Below are 18,874 nucleotides of genomic sequence, written 5' to 3'. Positions count from 1 at the left end.
TAAAAACAGTAAGAAATTATCAGTTAATAGATTACACATTGTCACCTTAGAAATAGTTGCTCAAGTCACAGGATCAAAGCATGCAAAGGGGACATTCAAACAGTAAGACTGCAAACAGTTGTGTTTAATGATCCAAGAAAAACTTAGTAATATGATCATCTATCCTAACACACCTAAATACACTTGAAGTTGTATCCTTTAGAGTATTTTTTCCTCTCTTTTTTAAAACAAAATTTACAACTCACATAGTTCTTATTATTTTTTGGGAAGATAATAAAACCAAATATGACAAAACAAAGCTGTCAGTCAAAGCCAAGGATAGACATAGCACATGAGGTAAAAACAGAGTACAAGGTTATCAACAATGGTTATCATAATGCCTCTTGCTTCCTTAAAAAGAATTGCCTATATCATCATGTATAATAAAGTTGAACAAAACAGTACAGAACAAGACCAATAAAACCCAAACATTGTTAAGATTACAGGACTTCAAATGAAGATAATAGTCAAACCAGAATGAGCACCATAGTGAATCTTATTACCTTCAAAGTAGTTGCCTATACCCTCAAACTTGTTACTATCCAACAGAACGGAACAGAGTCTAATCTGTCAAAACAAGATAGTGGAAGTAATACAGGACTTCAAATCAAGTTAATAGGAAATCAAAAAATTTACTGTAATATATCCTGCTAATTTTTTTGATTTTCCCCTTAATTAAAAAATATTTTTTAATGAATAAGGGGTAGATTGAGATAAAAGAGGACATAATAACATAACAATCCAGGTCAAAGCATGACAATTTCAGCAACCTAGTGCTTCACCACCAAATAATCCAACTTCATAGTAGTTACCATAGTGTCTTTTTCCTTGAAATATTTGAATGTAACTTCATGTACTATGGCATCAAACATAAGACAGTGTGAAACAATTCAAGTGGATGAAAGTATTACAGGGTATTTAGAACCAGCTAACAGAAAACAAACAATGGTTTCTATATTATCTCTTTGCCTATAACAATTTTTGTTTATACTATCATAATAAAATCTAGAAAGATACAACATGATGAAACAAATGGAGACAGAAGAGCAAGTTTGGTGGGGCTTCAAAACAAGATGATATTAAATCAGCACTAGCTATTATGAAGTCTTGTTTTCTTCAGAATAGCTGTTCACAGGCAATAATGTCAAGCAGCCCAGAATTAACCCATTCCAATTAATGAGTGAAAACTTTATAAGGCTTCAAGGCCACATAATGGGGAATCAAGATTACCGCAAACTTTTATATATTTGGATCCTTTCTTACACCAGGGAAACTATTCGGTATTCACACATGTGAGTTTGATATATTTCACTTATGAGTATGGTCTCAAGCTGTGTCCACTTATTTATAGATATATCAATGTGATCCTTCTTTATAGCTGAGTAGTACTCCATTGTATAAAAATACCACAACATTTTTATCTATTCCTCAGTTGATGGAAACTTGGGTTGTTTCCAAGATCTGGTGATTACAAATTGTGCTGCTATAAACATAGGTGGGCATACATCACTGTGGTATAATGCTTTCAGTTCTTCTGGGAATATGCCTAGAAATGGAATAGCTGGACAAATGGGAACTTCCAATCCCAGCTTTTTGAGAAATCTCCAGACTGACCTCCCCAAAGGTTGTACCAGTCTACACTCCCCCCAACAGTGCAGGGGAGTTCCTTTTACCCCACAGCCTCTCCAGCATTTTTTGTTGGTGGTTTTCTTGATCCTGGCCATTCTTTCAGGAGTGAGATGGAATCTCAGTGTGGTTTTAATTTGCATTTTGCTAACGACTAATGATGATGAACATTTTTTCATATATTTATTTGACATTTGTATTTGTTCATCTGAGAAGTGTGTATTCATCTCAGATGACCATTTTTGTATTGGATCTTTGAATTTCAGAGGTCTGCATTTTTAAAATTCCTACATGTTTTAGACAAAAGTCCCTTGTCTGATGGGGAGTCTACTAAGATCATTTCCCAGTTTGTGGGTTTTCTTTTCACTATGCTAGAGATTTCTTTTGACATGCAGAAACTTTTTAATAAGAGGGGTCCCAAGATATTGATTCTGGGAAGTATTTCCTGGGCAGTTTGAGTCCAATTCATGCATTCTCTACCTACCCCTATGTCTTCAAGGCTTCTACCCAATTTGTATTCCAATACATTTAGTGTTTCTGTTTTAATATTCAGATATTTTATCGATTTAGATTTTATTTTAGTACATGGTGATAGGCATGGGTCTAGTTTAAGTTTTCGGCAAATGGGGAGCCAGTTTTTCACCACCATTTATTAAAGAGACTGCCATTCTTCCAGGGAACCTGCTTGGTCCTTTATCAAAGATAAGGTGTTTGAATGTGTTTGTAGTTGTGGTTGTATCTTGTAATCTATCCCATTGATCTTTGGCTCTGTTTTGATTCCAGTATCATGTTGATTTTACTATGGTTGCTTTGTAGTATAACTTCAAGTCATGGATTGTCATGTCTTCTGCCTTGCCTTTGTTGCTTAGAACTGTCTTTGCTATTCTAGGTCCCTTCTCACTTCAGATGAATTTTAGGAGTGATTTCTCTAGATCTATGAGGTATGTTGATGGTATTTTTTATTGGAATTGCATTGAATCTGTATAAGAGTTTTGGGAGAGTGGCCATTTTCACAGTATTTATTCTTCCTATCCATGAGCAAGGGATGTCTTTCCATTTTCTGAGATCACCTTGAATTTCTTTTTTCAGTGTACTATAATTTTCTCTGTATAGGTCTTTCACTTCTTTCATAAGAGTAATTCATAAATGTTTCATTTTTTTGGTTGCTAGTGTGAAGATTGTGGGTTCTCTTATTTATCTCTCTGTGAATTTATTGCTAGTGAATAGGAATGCTATTGATTTCTGAGTATTGATTTTGCATCCAGCTACATTACTGAGTTTATTGATCTTTCAATGGAGTTTAGGGAGTCTTCTATGTAGAGTATCATATCATCTGCAAACAATGATAGTTTAACTTCTTCTTTTCCTATCTTTACCCCTTTTATTTCTCTCTCCTGTCTAATTGCTCTGCCTAGTATTTCCAGTACTATATTAAATAGGAGTGGAGATAAAGGACATCCTTGTCTTGTGCCTGGTTTTAAACTAATGGCCTTATATTTTTGGCTATTTAGTATGATACTGGCTGTTGGTTTGTCATAGATGGCCTTTATTATATTGATTTAGAGACCATCTATTCCAATTTCCTGTAAAGTTCTTATAATGAATTAATGTTGGACCTTATTGAATGCTTTTTCTGCATCTGTAGAAATGATCATGTGATTGTTACTTTTGGCTTATTGATACGGTGGATTATATTTATTGATTTACATATGTTGAACCATCCCTGCATGCCTGGGATGAATCCCGCTTGGTCATGGTTTATAATCTTTATGATTTGCTGCATCCTATTTGACAATATTTTATTGAGGATGTTTGCATTATGTTCATTAGGGATATTGGTGAATAGTTCTCTTTTTTAGTTGGGTCTTTCTCAAGTTTTAGTACTAGAGTAATATTTGCTACCAGGAATGACTTAAGGAAGGATTGCTTCCCTTTCAATTTCATTGAAAAGTTTGAGGAGTGTCGGCATTAGGTCTTCTTTGTATTTCTTGTAGAATTCTGCAATGAGTCCGTCTGGGCCTGCGCTCTTCTTTGGAGGTAAGGACTTAATTACATTTTCAATTTCATTAATAGAGATTGGGTTATACCACAGTTTTACATCCTCTTGATCTAGCTTTTGTACTTCATATGTTTCTAGGAATCTATTTCTTCTGTGTTATCAAACCTTTGAGAGTAGAGGTTTTCAAAATAGGTGTTGATGATCTTCTGTGTTTCTATAGAGTCTGCAGTGATTTCAGTGTGTTTGTGGGATTTTTGCTGTATCTTTTATCATTAATTTCTAATCTGAAAGCGCCATGATCCGATAACATGCGAGGGATGATTTCAACTCTTTTGCAATTATTTAAATATGTTCTGTGATCTAATATATGGTCTATTTTAGAGAATGACCCATGTACTGCTAAGAAGAATGTGTATTCTGATGTTGTTGGGTGGAACATTCTGTATATGTCTATCAAGTCCATTTGTTCACAGTGTGATTCAGTTCTGTTATTTCTTTGCTGATTTTCTGTCTGGGTGATCTGTCCCTTGGTGTTAATGGTGTGTTAAGGTCTCCTGTTACAATTGTGTTACTGATAATTTGATTTTTCATTTATGTTAATAGTTGTTTTATATAACTGGGTGCTCTGGAATTTGGTGCGTATATATTTAAGATAGTTATCTCTTCCTCTTGGAGTTTTCCCCTAATTACTATGTAATGACCTTCTTTGAATTTTCTGATCATTGTTGGTTTAAAGTTCACATTGTCTGCAAACAGAATGGCTACTACTGCTTTTTTTTCTTTCTTTCTTTCTTTATTTGGATTCCTATTGTGCAAAGTATTGTTTTCCATCCTTTGACTTTCAGTCTGTGAGTATCCTTCTGGGTTAGATGGGTTTCCTGTAAAAAGCATATGGTTGGATTTTGTTTCTTGATCCATTCTGCCACTGTGTTTCTTTTAATTGGTGCATTGAGATGATTTACATTAGTGATTATAACTGTTATATGTTGGTTTATTGTTGGCATATTATCTTTCTACTGCTGCATTTTTATCTTTCTGTTCTATTTAATTATCTGCTTTGCTTAGTGTTTTTTTCCTTTGTGTATCTAAACTGTCTTTCAATATTTTTTGCAGGGTTGGGTGGGTGTTCATGAAGTTCTTTAGCTGTTCTTTGTCATGAAAGTATTTTATTTCACCATTGATTTTGAATGATAGTTTTGCTCGGTACATCAGTCTAGATTGGAAATCAGTTTCCTTTAGGATCTTCAATACTTCACTCCATGCTCTTCTTGACTATTGTTTGTGCTGAGAAGTCTGGTTTGATTCTAATAGATTTTCCTTTATAAGTGATCTGTCTTTTCTCTCTGACAGCTTTTTTTTATTTAAAGAGTAAGAAACAAAAAAAATACATGGAGATAAAATGGGTAGAAATAATACAGAATTACAGAAAAATAAATAGTGAGAAATTGCCAGTTGATAAGTTACATATTGTCATCTTAGAAATAGCTTTTCAGGTTACAAAATTAAAGCATGTAAAATGACATTCAAATAGTGACACTGCCAAAAGTTGTGTTCAATGATCTAACAAAAACTTAGTAATATGGTTATCAGTCCTACACACTTGTTTTATATCCTAAGGAAGGTAAGATTAAACATATCAAAACAGAAAAAACAGTTTAAAAAAACAATTTAAAGAAGAACAGATTTCAAAGCAAGTGCACTGGAGATCTCCACTGTCTATCTAATTGTCTCTAGTTTCTTCCAAATAGTTGTCCCCATCTTCACACACATTAAATACATACTACATATTATAGAACTAATCAAATCATTACAGGATGATAAAGGCTTTTTAGGTCTTCAAGTTCTGACATTGGGTAAGACAATAATAACTATCATCACATTTCTCATTCTCTTCATAGTAGCTGTCCTTATCTTTACATATGCTGATATTGAACTTAAGAGACTAGACTAATATCACTCTGATTAGTGAGTAATAGTATTGCTAGATTTTATAGAGTAACAAAATTAGCATCGGGTCTCTTAGTGTCTCTTCTTCAGAGTGTCTGTTAGTTGCATATTGCATTATATAATCTGTTCCCATAAATAGTTTTTTTAAAAAAATCTTCTCATGCGTGAATTTCTACATGTATATCTATCCTCTCTGTATTATAGGGGAAAACAAATCATAACAAGACAGCAAAACAAATTCCCAGAAAAACATGCAGTGAAAAAGGCACGTAAGACCACAATATTAGGTGATCTACCATAGTTACTATGCTTTCTCTTGTTATTTTTCCATAGTCTTGTCCACATCATCGGGCATAATATAGTTGAACATAGTATTACCTAGCTATTTTTATAATAACACAACTTTGAAAAAAGTGTAGGACTTGAGAGCTGTTAATTAATACTGGTATGCATATCTTTTACAACATGTCATTTGCAGAGTAGTTGCCTCTACTTTTAGGGTTGATACTATCAAGCATATCGAATTCAAATAAAATCAGCCAAGGCAAAACCGTGGTCTTATGAATTGAATTCAAATAAGATCAGTCATAGTAAGACAATATAAATAGTACAGGATTTCAGCTCAAGTTAATAGGAAATTAAGGATTGTTACCATGCTATAACCTGCTATTTTTGGGTCAGATGTCTGTGACCTCAAATCCAATATGAGTGGACAGACCAGAACAAATTAAATTAAAACTAAAAAAGATGATAAGACTACTGTGACTTTTAAATCCTTCTACACTATTAACAATGACCTCTGCCTTTTTTGTAGTGTATCAAAGCTATCTATTCTAAAGCCTATAGCTTAACTTCTCTGCCTCATGTCTCCTACTCCACTTTACTGCTATAGTTTGTCCACCTTACTCCCTCTTTCCACTGTCTGCCCCATTCATTGAGGCCTTTCTGCCACTGTTGCTGGAATGCTGGTATCCTTTCTTCTCTTTCTCTGGAATGTCCTTCAGCACTGTCTGTAGGGTTGGGTTGGTGGCCATGAACTCCCACAGTTCCTCCTTGTCTTGGAAGCATCTTATTTCTCCATTAATTTTGAGAGAGAGTTTTGATGGTTATACGAGTCTTGGTTGCATATTATTTTCTTTTAGGTCTTGAAATATTTCTCCCCATTCCCTTCTTGATTTAAGAGTTTGTGTTGATAAGTCTGTTGTTATTTTGATAATTTTCCCATTGTAGGTAATCTGCTTTTTTTCACTGGCTGCTTTTAATATTCAGTTCTTTTGGTGGATTTCTGGAATCTTGATTATTATATGTCCTGGTGTATATCTGTTTTGGTTGTAGGTAGCTGGTGTTCTGTATGCCTCTTTTATCTGGATATCATTTATTTTTGCTATACATGGGAAATTTTTCTTTAATGTATCTGTGAATATTCTTTGTATTTCATTTTTGGTTGCTCCTGGTTCCTCACTCATGTTCTTTATTCTTAAGTTATGTATCCCTTTGTCATCTTCTAGCCTTTGAATTGTTTCTTTCTGGTTCCTTGTTATTTTTAAGAGGTCTTTTCTTTCACAATCATATATGTTAAATCTCTCTACAAGTTTCAAAAGGCTGACTTTGGTTCCTGTCAAGGTATTTTGCCAGTGTTCAATGGAGATTTTAGTTTCCTGGTAATGTCTTTGGATCTGTTTCATGTATTTTAAGTTATGTTTAAACTCTTCTTCAGAAGTATCTCTTTCTTTTCTGATTTCCTCAGTTCTTCCATCTGTGTTCTCTTGGGCAGGACTTGTCATTTCTTCAACTAATCTCTTTATATCTTGCTCACTTGGATCAAGAGTACCGCTTTAAATTCATCTATGCGGTCATGGAGGTATTTTTTTATTTTGGCTGATAATATGTCCAGTATTGAATGGTTACTGTGCTTGTTCTCTTCAGTATTTACTTCTCCTGGACTTATTTTCTCATGTTGGGCAGCTGGAGTTTTTTTTATTTCTATCTCTTGTCATGTTTCTGGTTTCTTTCAGACTGGAGTGTTCTGGGGCCCTCTTTGTATTGCTTAGGGCCTTTCAGAAGTGTGTTGACTTGAGTTTTTGCTGTCTTCCCCAATTTGCTGTTATCTGGGGTAGGCAGGGATGCAGGGATGGTACAGGCTAGCCTCCAACCTCTGTGCCAGTCAATCTGCAAATTAGGCTGTACTTTGTGGGTTTCACAGAATTGTGACTATTTTGTATCTGCTTATTGGGTCCCAACCAGAGGCTTGGTTCAGCCCCAGCAGGTCCTACCAATTCTCTCTGTGCCAGAAGCAGCTGGCTAATGTCACTGTGGCACAGGGCTCTGCCCAAATCCCAGCTGCCCTCTTTCAGACCTCTCTGTGCAGGAGTGACTATGTAATGTCACTGCAGCTGCGGGTCTGCCCAGTTCCAAGATGTCCTCCACTGGTTCTCTCTATGTCACTGACACCGATATGGTGACGGGCTCTACCCACTTTCAAGATGTCCTCCACCAGACCTCTCTACACCAGGGGCGACTGTCTGATGTCACTGAGCCGTGCGCTCTGCCCAACTCCAAGATGTCTTCCACCAGACTCTCCATGTTACTTATATAGCTGTGGTGGTGGGCTCTGCCCAATTTCAAGATGTCTTCCAGCCAGCCACAGCAGCCGCGGGACCCAGTCCCCAATAATCACCAGGACTCAGTGCAGGTCTTCTTCTTGAGTCTATTGCACACTATGCTACTTGCTTTCACTGAGTTCCCAACACAGCGTGGAATGGTCAGAAAACTGCATGGTGCCCGGCTTCAGAACTCCAGAGCTTCTCACAATCTCTTCTGGTGCAGCCAGGCAGCCTTGGCTGCTTCGCAGGGTCCTGGGTCTCAATTTCCAGCAGTCACTAAAAGCCAATACAGCTTTTCCTCTTGGGTCCACTGGTTAGTTTGCTGCATTAAAGGCATGGGATTTGCAGACTCCTGTTATCAGCCATTGCAGTCTCGGCATGACCTTAAATCCACCAGCCATGCTGTCTTGGTTAAAAAGAATCATTATCTATTCATCTGGCCCTCTCCCTGTTGTCATATTCTAGCATTTAATATGATTTCTTCAGACCGACTCTCTGCTCAATCCCCTAACAAGCCACCATTTTTGAAAAACCCCCACAGACAGCTTTTAATATTCTATTCTTGTGCTGGATTTCTGGGATGATGATTATTATATGTCTGGGTGTAGTTTTATTTTGGTTATGACTATTTGGAGTTCTATATGCTTCACTGAACCTGATGTCAGTTTCTGATCTTATTCTTGGGAAATTTTCAGCTATTACTTCTCTGAATATCCTCTTGACGTCCTTTATGTGGTCCCCTTATTTTTTATTAATCCCTATCAATCTTATGTTGTTTTTCTTTGCATCATCTTGCAGTTGTTGAAACGTTATTTCCTGATTTTTATTATTTTTAAAAGATCCTTCCTTTCCTGTTCACTAGCTGCAATCCTGTCTTCAAGGTCTGAAATTCTATCTTCACTTTCATTGATGCAGTTTTTACAGCTTTCAATGGAATTTTTGAATTCCTGTATATCTCTGTGCATCTGCTTTATGTATTCTATTTGTTTCTTATATTGCTCTTTTAGGGATTCTTTTTGTTTAGTTCCTCCAATTTTTTAACTGTGTTTTCTTTAGATATGCTCAGCATCTCTTTCATTTCTTTTATCATTTCTTCTTTTACCTGAGAGATTATTTCTAATTTGAATTCCTTTAAAGATTCCCAGAGTTGCTTGTTTAGTTCAGTAGCTATTATGTCCAATATTTGACGTGTATGGCATATATTCTCTTCTATATATATCACTCCTAGGGTTCCTTGAGAGGGATGGAGGTTTGAGGTTGTAATTTAGTCTTTCATTTTGTTACTTTCCTATATTATTGTGCTTCAATTGTTATTCTAAAGCTTCCTTAGGTTCTGTTGGAAATCCACTTTTATGTATGCAGCTCCTGGGGCTCTTGCACCCAGTACCCCAGGCCGCTGGGCCTCTGGAAACCGTGGTGCTCACCTCCTTGCTTAGAACTCCGCAGTCCCAAACAAGCTGGGCTCTGGGGAGAGTGGGAACCCACCTGCTTACTTGGAACTCCACAGTTCTCCAAACGCAGCCAGAATGGGGAAGTGGATGTAGGCACCTCTCACCTGCCTAGTTGTTTCACTGCACGCAGAAGGCTCAAGGGCCCCGAACAAGCTTAACTTTGGGAGAGTGCATGGGGCACTTACCCCAGGATGCAGGGTCTCTGGTACTGGTGATGCTCACCTGCTTGCTTAGAAATCCACAGTCCTCCAGACACATAGGGACATGGATGCAGGTGCCCCAGACCTGCCCAGCTCTTCCACTGCACCTAGACAGTGCGAGGGTCCCAACAGGCTGGGCTCCGGGGACAGTATGCAGCTCTCTGCTTGCTTGGAACTCCAAGTTCTCTGAGTGCAGCCGGAATGGGGAGGTGGGTGTAGGCACCTCTGGCATGCCAAGTTGTTTCACTGAACCTGGAAAGCTCAAGAGTCCTGAACAAGCTGGGCTGGGGGAGAGTGCACAAGGCACTTACCTCAGCACACAGGGCCTGTGGAACTGGTGATGCTTACCTTCTTGCTTAGAAATCCTCAGTCCTCCAGGCACGTGGGGACGTGGATGCAGGTGCCCTAGAGCTGCCCAGCCATTCCACTGCACCCAGACAGTGTGAGGGTCCCAAACAGGCTGGGCTCCAGGGACAGGGTGCACCTGCCTGTTTGCTTGGAACTCCACCAAGAAATGTATTTAATATATTGTGAGGTTAGGAATAATTAATTTCAATGCCATATAAAAACTTTGCGTACATTTACTTACATTTGACACTCAAAGCAAAATTTAGATTTTTTAACACACATCTCTAGAAATCTAATAAATTTAGGATACAGTGTTAATGACCATATATATATAGTTATTAACCAATACAATTGTATCTTATTTATGCAGTAACAAAATGCTTATTTAAAAAATTCCAGTAGATGTAGATCAAGCATTAAGTACCATGATCAACTTTAACGAGATGTCAAAATCTTTTACCACTTTGTTTAACCTTTAGATGTTCACTGTGTGACAGAGAGCACCTGTCATTTTCATATGCACTAAACATATGCAGTCTTAATTCTGTACCTGAGAGTCTCCTGATCTCAATAAAAATTGTCCTGGGATGGAGACAGAACAACCAAACACCAAACAGTAGGCAGCTGCACCCAGGGCTTTTCTTGAATTAGTTCATTCAGGAAGTTGCCACATTCTGCTGTGCCACCACTTTGGGCCCTGTTTTGGTTGTCAAGAAGTTTCTCACAAAATGGCAACCATCCGGAGAGAGGCAGGTGCCACTGTGAGAGGTTCAGCAGTGGAGGACAGAGAACTCCACATGCAGCTAGGAAAATTAGGGATGCACAGCTGCAGGGCAGGTTCAGGTCAAGGGAGCTGACAACATTAAGAGTGAGCAGCAGATGGAAGGGAGCTGCTTCCTGAACCAGCCTAATGGGATGCTTGCAGAGGGCAGGCCAGGCTGAACAGGCATGAGCTGCGTGATGGTGGAGGATGAGGAGCCAATCGAATGTTAAGGGTGATCAGACATAAGGGATGGATCCTTGTAGCCAACTGCCTTAGCAAGGCACTTGATAAAATTGGATAATGCAGATATGAACTCAGAGTGAGGAAGATGAAATAAATATAGGTGAAAAATTAAAACAACACTGAGATTCCACTTCATCCTTAAAAAAAGTCTATGTCAAGAATTCAACCAATAAGAAATGCTAGAGGGGCTGTGGGGGAAAAAGGAACCTTCTCCACTGCTGGTAGGAGGGTAGACTGGTGCATCCACTATGGAAACCAGTGTGGAGATTCCTCAAAAAACTAGGATTGCTGATCCCATTTGACCCAGAAGTGGATAACAGATTAACTTAAACTAGATTAACTTCTGGTCACCCCAGGGACTTTGTGCTATACTAGGCTATATGAGTGTTTGTTCTGGAGGAAGTCTTACAAATGCATTGTGTTTAAGGTAAGAATGCAGAACCTGGAGTCTCAGAGGAATTCTGCTGGCACAGCACCACTGCTTTGCTAAGATATTTCCAAAGGACTTGTAAATGTGAAGGCCAGGTAGAGCCAAAAATGGTGCCTGGGAAATCCCAGCTTCAGGATACAAATGTATCCAAATTTGCAATGTCTTTTTTCCCTTCCCAGAAACTCATTGAAAAAAAGATCCAGTATCTTAATGATAAAATAAGGCCTTAAACTGGGGTTTCTTTTGCCTTTTACCTAGAAAATGAGCCATTGCCTGTCACCTCGAAGTTGAGCCCCTGCTTTCTATAGACTCACAAATTTCACAGATTTCCATCCCCTAGAACACAGAAGCCCCCAGCCCTGGACCATAATGTACCTCATTCTCTGAGCACCCGCACTGTCTTCTGACTATTTGCCTCTTTGAGTCTGTTTACTAAATTTACCTGAGCCTCTCACAGGGATACATAGCAATTTTCCTCCATGAGAAGACAGGAACCTCTATACCAGACCCGGGATGAGTGGAGGTCCCCATCTCCTCTTTGTGAAGACACCTGAGTCCCTGTCAGGGGACCAAAGAATCCTGACTAGGGTTTGGGCAAGGAGAGAATAGTTGTCAGACACAAATGCAAATGACACATGTCACTACCCACTAGAAGCCTTAAGAGTCACTGCTGTGAAAGAAAATAAGATGAAATCAGGAAAGCTAAGACTTTCTGAAGTATGTCAGGAAATGGCTGCTGGAGAGTACTCAAACCCACTGAAGGTGAAACTGCAGAATATTCCCTAGACTTAGAAAACAACTGAAGCTTTCACATCCTCCTCCAACACCTCTCACCCAGGAAGATCCTGGATAACTAACTGTCAGATGCATGTGTGACTCAGGGAACAACAGACTTCACTGCATCTGCCTTATGGGGCTGCCTTGAGAGGGTGCACCTGAATTGCAACACTGTTTCCCATGTACTATTTCTTTTGACTTCTTTTTGTAGTTAGAACTGAATAATTAGTACATTTCTATTTTCTCTGCTGTAATAAAGGCAGTGTTCCACTGAGGGGAAGAAAGTGCAGGCGATGTGAGTCAGACACAACTGTTGGCCCATGAGGGATGCATGCATGAGAAATGCTTTTTTTTGGTGTGTGTGTGTGATGGTTTGGATTGTAATTGTCCCAAATAGATCCTTGTGGGAGAGGCTTGGTCATCAGCCAGTGGCACCACTGGGAGGCCAGCATGCAATAATGTAAACATAACAACATATACAGAGGCTGGATGATAAAGACACAGTTGTTCTCTCTGCTTGCTGCCTGCTGCTGCTGTACTGATGTCTGCCTCCCTGCTGTCTCTGGGAACCTAACAAGCAATGTACCCCTTAGCCTCCTCCACTCTGATAATATAAAGACAAGTGAGTAAAGTTCCTACCAGCAAGGAAAGTGTTGTGAGTAGGATACCCATGAGGGAGTCTCTGTCTGGAAGTTTTAATAGGAATACAAAAGAGCTGCCCAATGGAAAACCAACTACATTTCAGGGTTCAATCTATGCATGTTGTGGGGAACCACTCCAACTACTTCACATTTCAGGGACATGTAAAGACAACTGTGGACATGACCATGCTTGTCTGCACAGGCACAAAGTGGGGTACAGTTATGTAACCATGACTTAGCACAGGTGAACTCCCATGGCCTGCTTACAGCACTACACAAGAATGTAACCTGTGTAAGAATTCTACAACATAAACAGTGGTTCTCTGCTCTGCTCCATACTGCCTACCACTGTTGCTGATGTCTTGAACATGTACATTATCTAACCTTGGGAACTCACCCAAGAAAATCTTCCTTGAGTCCCCATAACAGGCCAAAACGTACTCACACAGTGCCCATGCACAGCCCATGTACCCTTCAGCCAATGGCCTGCCTGGTCATATTCTGGAAAGTTCCTGAACAGCTGAAGCACAGTCATCAGATGCTTTTGTAAGATCCCTGGAGTGTCACAACTCAGCAGGCTCCAGTTTGGACATCCTGACTCCATTTTGGTGCTGCTGTTCTTAATGCCCAATAGAATCCTGATTCCTATTTCACTGATCCCTGTTAAAATGCTGTAGGTCTAAATTAATCACCCTAGAACCATGTCTACAATAAATAGTTAAGAGGAAAAGGGAGGCTAAAAATGTACCAATGATAGTTACTTCTCTATATACAAAAAGAGCAAATATTTCTAATTTTTCCTCCTTGTTTGTTGGACCTTTTGAAATGTGTAAATATTATCATAATTACCAAAACAATGATTGAGGGGCAAACAGAAAAATAAAAATTAGAGGATGGGGAAAGCATTCAATGATTAAATGTTCAAAGCCCCCCTTGCAAGGTGAGCTGTTTTGGGCCTCTGCTGCCTCCCACTGCAGGACAAGCCATTGTTTTCCTGTTATCCTTAGGGAAACACCTTGTTCTTCTAAGAGCCTTGTTCTTCTTGGATAGCCAGAGATGCAGGGCTTAACAACAGCTGCACAACAGTTTCCTCTGGCCACTTCCAACTCATGAACACCATGGAAATGCTATTTCTCATCTCCAGTCTCTACACAGCTGCTAAAATTAATGATCGCTTTTAAGTGAGAAAACAATTTATGGAAAAGTGACAGAATCTGTTCAAGATCATTTTTGCAATAGTAGATTCAGCATGCAGATGCTGTTCCAGGTGTTAGACAGCCACCTCCCTTGCATCTGAAGTCAGGGAATGACTCTGGTCCAATACATTGCTTGGGGAAAAAAACTTTTATCAATGATAGCAAGATACTTAGCCTTGGGCCTCTTGATTCATGTTCCACATCAAGAGTCTGAGCCTTGAATATGGCCAGTGATGTTTTCCCAGCAATCTAGGCTCTCCTATATCGTGCAAACCCCCAAAGGGGCAAGGGATTACTAAGCAAAGTCTGCATTAGCATGTAACTGCCCACATGCTTTAAAATTTGTTCCATCTCCTTTCTATTTTAAAAAATTTAATTATAGACAAATACTAGTTTTACAGAGTAAGGAGATTCACTATGATATTTTCATTTATGCACATACAGTGCATTGATCAAGTTCATCAACCCCTCTCCTGCCATCTGCCTCTCTCTTAACTGTTCTCTCAGGCCTGTGTAGCCCATCTTCTACTTTTTTTCTATTTTCCACATAAGAGAGAAAACATGCAATAATTGTCTGTGTCTGAATTATTTTGTTTATCATGATATCTTCCACTTCCTTTAATTTTTCTGCATATGACCAGATTTCATTCTACTTTATGGTTGAACAGGATGTGTGTGTGTGTGTGTGTGTGTGTGTGTGTGTGTGTGTGTGTGTGTGCATGTATGCAAGAGTGCATGCCATGTTTGCTTTGCCCATTCTCCTGCAGACAAATACCTAGACTGATTGCTTGCCTTGGTTATTGTGAATAGTGCCTCTCTTGCTCCTATCTTGCTCATTAGCCATTGTTGTATAACAAAGCATTCCCAAACTCAGTGCCTTATTGTAAAATTTTATAATTATTAACCAATTTTCTGGTTTGACTAGGCTAAGTTGGGTAGTTTTTGATTACAGTAGACTGTCATGAAACTTCAGTCAGCTTATGGATAAAACTGCAGTTCCCTGGTGAGTCATTTGGGCTGGACATCCAGCATGGTACATACCCATGGCCTAAACTCCAGGAATAAAAAAGGGATAGCTGGAATGTATCTTGAGGTAGAGGACTTGCTTAGCATGAAGGAGGTCCTGAGTTACATGCCCAGCATAAGATTGTATAACGGCTTACAATTGATTTCTAAGATCATAGGGTAAATGAAAACTGTATAGATGAGCATTATTTGCTATAATAAAGCAAAAGAAATAACAAGCTTAGTGCCAACAGACAGGAAAACTGATGAGACCTCATTTCACTGCAGAGCCTTGGAAGTCATGAAATTCTGTGTGATACAAATCTATAATTGTGTGCTATTGCTTATTTTCTTTCTGTCAACAAGAGCTCACCATTCTTGTGTCAGGCACTGAGTTGGATACTGAGAAACACTGATTACAAGTTGTCTTAGTTACTTTTCACTGGTTGTTCAGACAAAATAACTGACACCCAACATGAAAGAAGGAAAGGTTTATTTCTTACAGGTTGGAGGTTTCAGTCCATACTCAGCTGGATCTAATGCAAAATGACATGGCTAAGGAGCAGCAGTTTATGTTGGCTGCAAACAACAAGCATGAACAGCAAAAGTGAAAGACACACCTTCTTCCCTCAGGTATACTGTATGCTGGCTCCACCCCTGGGCAGGTATAGCAGACATACCACCAATCTGAGTGCTAGACAATGAACCAATCAGAAATACTGGATTTGACCACATCTATGATTGCATGAGGCTTGGGAGGAGCACTGAGATAAACCATGACACCAGTAGAGGCAAAGAGCCTGCTCTCATACCCTCACCATGAAACTTACGGCCTACTGAGGTAGAGGGGATATTTATCAAATCACTTTCCAAATATAGGCTGAGCATTCCTAATCTGAAATCTGAAGTCTGAAATGCTTCAATGTCCAAGACTTTTGAGTACTGATGTAGTGCCAAAAGTGGGAAATGCCTCAACAAGAATTTTTTTGCAAATAAAAAATGCTTTTTAATTAAGATTATTGGCACATTTTAGGTGTAAATAATGATATGTTAATCATGGGAAATTTGTATCATACATGATATGAATCTTTTTTTTCTCCATTCCCTTAACTTTCTTTCAAGTCCTTTCTTCTCCTTATTTATGAAAGCTTTATTTCCTCCTTTTCTCATTATTTTTTTCTTCTCTCTTTTTTTCTTTATCCCTCCTCCATCCCTAATTCCCCATCTCATTAGATAATGTTCATAATATCTATTATATTTTGGTCCTTATCTACATTTTCAGAGTCCCACAACCAGAGAAACAACACATTACCTGTGTCAAACACAAAATTATTAAAAATATTGTATAAAATTATCTTCATGCTATGAGTATGAAGTATATATGAACTATAAATAAATTTCCTGTTTAGACTTGGGTCCCATCCTCAAGACAGCTTATGAAATCTATGCAATTTCTCCAATAAAAAAATCAGAAATTCCAAACACATCTGGTGCCAATCATTTTGAATAAGGGACAATGTATATGCAGATGTTTAATTAACAACCTTAAGTAAGAAGCACAAGAAGTGATCAAAATATTCATCTAATATTTAAACTTGTTAAATTTACTAAAATAAAAGTTATGTGCCCATTAATCTTCCTTTAAAACTCCTACTTAACAATAATTTAAATTAAATGCACCTCCTTACTTCAAACACACTTCTCCATTTGTTCTGGCAATTTTGAAAGCAGTTTTCTATGTCCTCTTTTGTGAGTGTCTTTACAAATTGAGATAAAATATAGTGAGTGCTGCTGCTGAGTGCCATCCAATGGAAAGGAAGGCTCATAAATACATTATATTGTGTAGTAGTCAGGGGTTGTACACAGAGAACAACTAGGATTAAGACATGAAATTTATAATATTTTTATAATGGTCACCAGAATTTAACACAGGAAAATGCAGGAAATCTATCCACAACACCAAAGACATAGATTTAGTCAAGAGCCTAAACCCCACAGCACATGTACCACATGAGTCCAAATAAAAACCCAGAGCTCAGGACAATGCCTCCCATGAGTCCAACTGGAGGCCCAGAGCCCACAAGAAGGACGCCTGCCAGTCTCTTTTATGAATCCATGCCGAAAAGACCCAAGGGTCACCATTGGAAGCCAGAAAGTGTATGCCAGCAGGATGAAGGAGCTGTGCTAGTGGGATGAGGATTCAATGCTGGAGCTGAGAAGTCACACTCACAACAAAGACCATTTCTATCCTGAAAGGCACAACAGCTTTCCTCAGTGACACTGAGGCCCCCAGCTCCTCCAAGGACAAGCAAAGTCGGGTATGTGCCAGGAAGTAGCGTTCAGAGTTCATCCTTGAGACCAAGCAACACATATCTTCCCCTCCGGAGCCAGGAAGCAATGCTCAATGTGAGGACGAAAGCTTCTCCAAGAGAATCAACAGCTCAGACAGCAACTCCTAGGAGAACCCACAATGGCTCCTTAATGCCTCAACCCTCAACATCTCTCTTCTTCTCCACCAATTTATCCTGGCAACTTTCCTCAGGTTGAGCATCTTCACTCAATGCCATGCTGATGTAATCCAGCTGGTGTTAAGTTGACCACCAGTTCTTAATCCATAACATGGTGTGTCCTCATCTACCTGTTTCACCAGATCTGGACTCTTGTGACTTCTGATTCTTCCCCAAAATCAAAATGAACATGAAAAGTAAATACTTTGAACTGATTAAAGACAGTAAGGCAGCCACAACAGCAAAACTAAAGAACCTTATAAGAGGACTTCCAGAATTGATTCAGAAGAAAATGGCAAGAATTATTGAATCAGTGTATTCAAAGGAAGAAGGAAGTGGTGTGGTGGGGTATACCTGTAAACTCAGCACTTGGGAGGCTGAAGCAAGAAAATCTGAGTTTGAGACTAGCTTAGGCAACACAGTGAGTTCAAGGCCAGCCTGAACTCCATAGCAAAACCCTGTCTCAAAAAACCAAAAACCAACAAATAAGAACACCTATCTGATTGGCTCAACCCAGTTTTGAATTTGTGTGTAGATTACTGACTCGCTGAAGATGGAAGATCTTCCCTGTGTGTGATGTGGCCTGCATCCTGGAATCAGTAAAAAGGGAAAGGAGAAAGTCTGGCTCTGCCTCTTCAGAAGAGTTTGAGTCCTTGCCATCACTTTAGGTGTCATTTCCAGACTCCTAGCACATATTCTTCTGCTTCCTGCCAGAGAGTCTCTCGGGGCTCTGCAGTGAGCTCCAGGCCTCAGACTTGTGAGTGGATCTTTTGCATCTCCAATGAGCACCTGGCCCTTTTTGTTCTCCACCTGACTCTGCAGATGGCCATCTTAAGCCTCCTTTGTAAATCCTTTATGTACCCTTTATGTACACAAGTTACACAAGTATCCTTTATGTACACAAATTATGTACACAACTCCTTATGTACACAAATTACATCTGATTCTCTAGTGAACCCTAACAGAAAACGCCTCTAGCTACCTGTGCAGCCTCCCATGAACAATTTCGTGCCTCACTCGTGTGAAAAATCCAAAGCAGAACTGCAGTGTTGCTGTAGTATGTATGGGTTAGTTAATGGAGGTGTTGGTGCCAGGCCCA

Source organism: Cavia porcellus, unplaced genomic scaffold, assembly GCF_034190915.1.
Source record: "Cavia porcellus strain 051 isolate PalLab524CR breed Dunkin Hartley unplaced genomic scaffold, mCavPor4.1 scaffold_41, whole genome shotgun sequence".
Classification (NCBI taxonomy): Eukaryota; Metazoa; Chordata; class Mammalia; order Rodentia; family Caviidae; genus Cavia; species Cavia porcellus.
The sequence above is the reverse complement of the archived record's forward strand: the minus strand, read 5'-3'. Positions refer to the sequence as shown.